Genomic DNA, 5301 nt, shown 5'->3' with positions numbered 1-5301 from the left:
GGAATGATCAAAGCTTTTAGGTTTATACAATGTTTGCTAGAAACTTGTATTTACAAGAAAGTGAGTGGGAGCACTACAACATTTCTGATAAGTATATGTGGATGACATATTGCTGATTCGAAATAATGTAGAATTTCTGGAAAGCATAAACAGTTGTTTGAAGAGTGTTTTTCAAAGGAAGACCTGGATAAAGCTTCTTACAAATTGGGCATCAAGATCTATAGAGATAGATCAAGACGCCTGATGATACTTTCAAAGAATGCACACCTTGACATGTTTTTGAAGGAGTTCAAAATAGATCAGGCAAAGAAGGGGTTCTTACCCGAGTTGTAAGGTGTGAAGTTGAGTAAGACTCAAAGCTTGACCACGGCAGAAGAAAGAGGAAGGACGAAGGTCGTCCCCTATGCTCTTTTCATAGGCTCTATACGGTATGCCATGCTGAGTAACGCACCTGATGTGTGCCTTGCCACATGTCTGGCAAGAGGGTACAAAGGTGATCTAGGACTGGATCACCAGATAGCGGTCAAAATTATCCTTAGAGGAATAAGGAAATGTTTCTCGGTTATGGAGGTGATAAAGAGTTCGACGTAAAGAGTTATGTTGATGCAAGCTTAACACCTATACGGATAGCTCTGAGTAGAGATACCGGATACATATAATGGAGCAACAATTTGGAATAGCTCCAAGTGGAACGTGGTAGCAGCATCTATGATATGACATAAAGTTTTGCGAAATACATAGGGATCTGAATATGGCAGGACCCGTTGACTACAACCTCTCTCACAAGCATAACATGATCAAACCCAGAACTCTTTGAGTGTTTATCACATAGTGATGTGAACTAGATCATTGAGTCTAGTAGACTCTTGGATGTTGGTCACATGGCGATGTGACCTGTGAGTGTTAATCACATGGCGATGTGAACTAGATTATTAACTCTAGTACAAATGGGAGACTGTTGGAAATATGCCCTAGAGGCAATAATAAATTGGTTATTATTATATTTCATTGTTCATGATAACCGTTTATTATCCATGCTAAAATTGTATTGATAGGAAACTCAGATACATGTGTGGATACATAGACAACACCATGTCCCTAGTAAGCCTCTAGTTGACTAGCTCGTTGATCAATAAGATGGTTACGGTTTCCTGACCATGGACATTGGATGTCGTTGTAAACGGAGAGGTATCTCTGGGCCCACTCGGTAGGACATCATCATAATGTGCACAATGTGACCAAGGAGTTGATCATGGGATGATGTGTTACGGAACGAGTAAAGAGACTTGCCGGTAACGAGATTGAACAAGGTATCGGGATACCGACGATCGAATCTCGGGCAAGTACAATACCGATGGACAAAGGGAATTGTATACAGGATTGATTGAATCCTTGACATCGTGGTTCATCCGATGAGATCATCGTGGAGCATGTGGGAGTCAACATGGGTATCCAGATCCCGCTGTTGGTTATTGACCGGAGAGTTGTCTCGGTTATGTCTGCATGGTTCCCGAACCCGTAGGGTCTACACACTTAAGGTTCGGTGACGCTAGAGTTGCTATGGGAAATAGTATGTGGTTATCGAAGGTTGTTCGGAGTCCCGGATGAGATCCCGGACATGACGAGGAGCTCCGGAATGGTCCGGAGGTGAAGATCGGTATATTGGACGAAGGGTATTGGAGTCCGGAATTGTTCCGGGGGTACCAGGTGATGACCAGCGTGTCCGAAAGGGGTTTCGGAGGCCCCGACAAGCGTTGGGGGCCTTATGGGCCAAGGGGAGAGGGCACATCAGCCCACTAAGGGGCTGAGGGCCCCTCCCACCCCATCTCACGTAACCAGGAGAGGTGGGGGCGCCACCCCTAGGGCAGCCGCCCCTCCCAGCTTGGGGGGCAAGTTTCCTAGGGGGTGGGGGCGCCCAAACCCATCTAGGGTTTCCCCTGTGGCCGCCGCCCCTCCCCTAGGGAACCCTAGGGCGCCTCCCTTGTAACACCCTCGATGCGACTATAGCTCCCATGTGTCGAGGCACAACTTAGAGACATAATCACATTGAAGGCATATGTCGCAAGTTAGGCAATCTTCACAAACAACCCATGTAATATAATAATAAAAGGGGAGATAACATAGTTGGCTTACACTCGCCACATCAATCAAGTACATAAATAACATTACATCATCCAAACACTCATGGCCCGACTACGGCGCCAAAATAAAAGAGAACCCAACATGCGACAACGGTCCCAATCACCCCCAACTGGGCACCACTACTGATCATCGGGAAAGGAAACATAGTAACATTGAGAGTCCTCGTCGAACTCCCACTTGAGCTCATACGCGTCTGCTGGAGCGAAATCATCAGGCCCTGCATCTGGTATAATAGTAATCTGTGAGCCACAGGGACTCAGCAATCTCGCACCCTCGCGATCAAGACTATTTAAGCTTATATGTAAGGCAAGGTAAATATGTGGAGTTGCAGCAAGTGACTAGCAAATATGGTGGCAAACTTATTCGCAAAGAGAGCGAGAAGAGGAGGCAAAGCGCGAGCGTGAAACTAGAGAACAACCTGCGCAAACATTACTCCAACACCGTGTCCACTTCCCGGACTCCGCCGAGAAGAGTCCATCACGGTAACACACTCAGTTGATTCTTTTTAATTAATTAAGGTTCAAGTTATCTACAACCAGACATTAACAAATTCCCATCTGCCCATAACCGCAGGCACGGCTTTCGAAAGTTCAAATCCCTGCAGGGGAGTCCCAACTTAGCCCATGACAAGCTCTCACGGTCAACGAAGGAATAGACCTCCTCCCAAGATGTTCCGATCAGACTCGGTATCTCGGTAATTCAAGATACTTCGACAGGTTAAAACAAGACCAGCAACACCGCCCGAATGTGCCGACAAATCCCGATAGGAGCTGCACATATCTCTTTCTCAGGGCACACTCAGATAAGCAATCCGTACAGCTAAAACCAGCCCTCGAGTTTCCCCGAGGTGGCGCTGCAAGGGGCTCTAGTTTGGACCAACACTGAGAGGAGCACTGGCCCGGGGGGGTTAAAATAAGATGACCCTTGAGTCTGCAGAACCCAAGGGAAAGAAAAGGCTAGGTGGCGAATGGTAAGACCAATGTTGGGCATTGCTGGAAAAGCTTTAATCAAGGCGAACTATCAAGGGGTTCCCATTATAACCCAACCGCGTAAGGAACGCAAAAATCCGGGAACATAACACCAATATGACGGAAACTAGGGCGGCAAGACTGGAACAAAACACTAGGCGAGAGGCCGAGTCTTCCACCCTTTACCAAGTATATAGATGCATTAAGATAACAAGATAATATAATGATATCCCAACAAGTAAATAAATGTTCCAACAAGGAACGACCTTCAATCTTCACCTGCAACTAGCAACGCTATAAGAGGGGCTGAGCAAAGCGGTAACATAGCCAATCAATGGTTTGCTAGGACAAGGTGGGTTAGAGGTTTGACATGGCAATTTGGGAGGCTTGCAAGCAAGTGGTAGGCATCGTAGCATTGGCATAGCAAAAGAGCGAGCAAACTAGCATAGCAAAGATAGTAGTGATTTCGAGGGTATGATCATCTTGCCTGCACAGTTGTCAGAGTTGACTGGATCCTCAAAAGAAAACTCAACGGGCTCCTCGTTAGCGAACTCGTCTCCCGGCTCTATTCAAACAAGACAAACAAGCAACAAGGATACAATCAACCACATGCAAGACCAAGCAGTATGATGAAATGATGATATGCTATGCGGAATGCGATGCGGGATGCAAAATGCAAGATATGACAGGTAATGCATGAACCTGGCATCAACATGGAAATTCAAGTGTGCCACTGGAAAGATGAGATGAAATCGATTGAAAACGATATAAAGAACGCCGGAATCGGAGTTACGGTTTGGAAATGGCAAGCGATTCAAAAATGACACCGGTCTGCGATTTACAGCAAGTAGGCATCTAAATGCAACGAAATGAACATGCTACATCATCCAAACATGACAACAAAATACATGCCAGGGATGCATACAAGATGCTTAACAAAAATCTAACACTAAGCTACGGCCAATTCATCCATTAACAGGTTCAAACAAGCATGGCAAAAATGCATATGACGAACAGATCTCAGACTTGGTGAAATCAACACTTGTCTGGAATTTCAGATCAGGTAGCCCTCTTCGGAGCAACAAAACTATATGATACATGATCTGAACATGGCAAAGTAAAACATGGCATGGAGCTACTCAAAAATCTTAGCAAAAGTCCCTTAGTGACCTTGAGCCAAAAGGGATCAGAAAATACAATTGCAAGCACGTAAACATAGCAAAAACATAATCAAATCACAGACTTAGTGAAAACTGACACATGCTAAAACATAACTCAAGTAGGCATGTTTACGAGCTCGATGCACTCACTATGGTGCAAGTCAGGGCAAGACAAGCATACACCCATCAATAAGGCACAAAATGCAAGCTAGACATGGCAAGAACAATAGCATAGCATGCACGGATCAGCTACAACATCATCGGCAAAATTGCAAACAAGTTGACAATCTGCCCAGATTCACAAAGTAGCAAAAGTAGAGCTCGATTGACTCAAGCTAGGGTGCTCCATAATTGCAAACAAAGACATGGATGGATATAGCACTACAATATTAACAAAACATACTTACTGATCATCCTCTAAAAAGGCACGGATCACTAGGAAACAACATGAACATATGGCATCATGAGCTAAACAGATCAAGGACTCAGTGGAAATTACTAAGTCCCTGAAAACAGAATTAGTAAGTGCACCACTTTGCAAGCTTGCACAAGTCACCACACACATCACAAAAATATATGGGTTGCACCTCTGGAAAGATGACAAAACCCTTAATAAAACACATGTAGAGCATCAGGGCATAGCATGCACACATTAATCATGGCAAAAATGACAAAAACCTAAATGGAGTAGCAGATCTGACAATTAACTCAAGTAGCCCTCTTCTAACAGCATTTCGGGCATCAAGATGAACTCAAATGAAAATGATGCAATGGAATGAAATGATGTACTCTCTGAGATGAACATTTTGATATGCTATATGCATGAATCGGAGCTACGGATGCAAAGTTACGGAGCTACGAACATGAGCATATGGACTGAAAATATCAGGGACTTGAAAAAAAACAACCCTCAGATCTAGGGTTTGACCGGCGCGCGAACCGAGGCGGCGGCGGGCACTGTTCACGGCCGGCGGATCCGAGGTCGCCAGCGGCCGGCGAGGGCGAGGCGAGGCCGGAGAGGGGCGACGGCG

Source organism: Triticum dicoccoides, chromosome 3A, assembly GCF_002162155.2.
Source record: "Triticum dicoccoides isolate Atlit2015 ecotype Zavitan chromosome 3A, WEW_v2.0, whole genome shotgun sequence".
In the NCBI taxonomy this organism is placed as follows: Eukaryota; Viridiplantae; Streptophyta; class Magnoliopsida; order Poales; family Poaceae; genus Triticum; species Triticum dicoccoides.
This window is presented reverse-complemented; position numbering follows the sequence as displayed.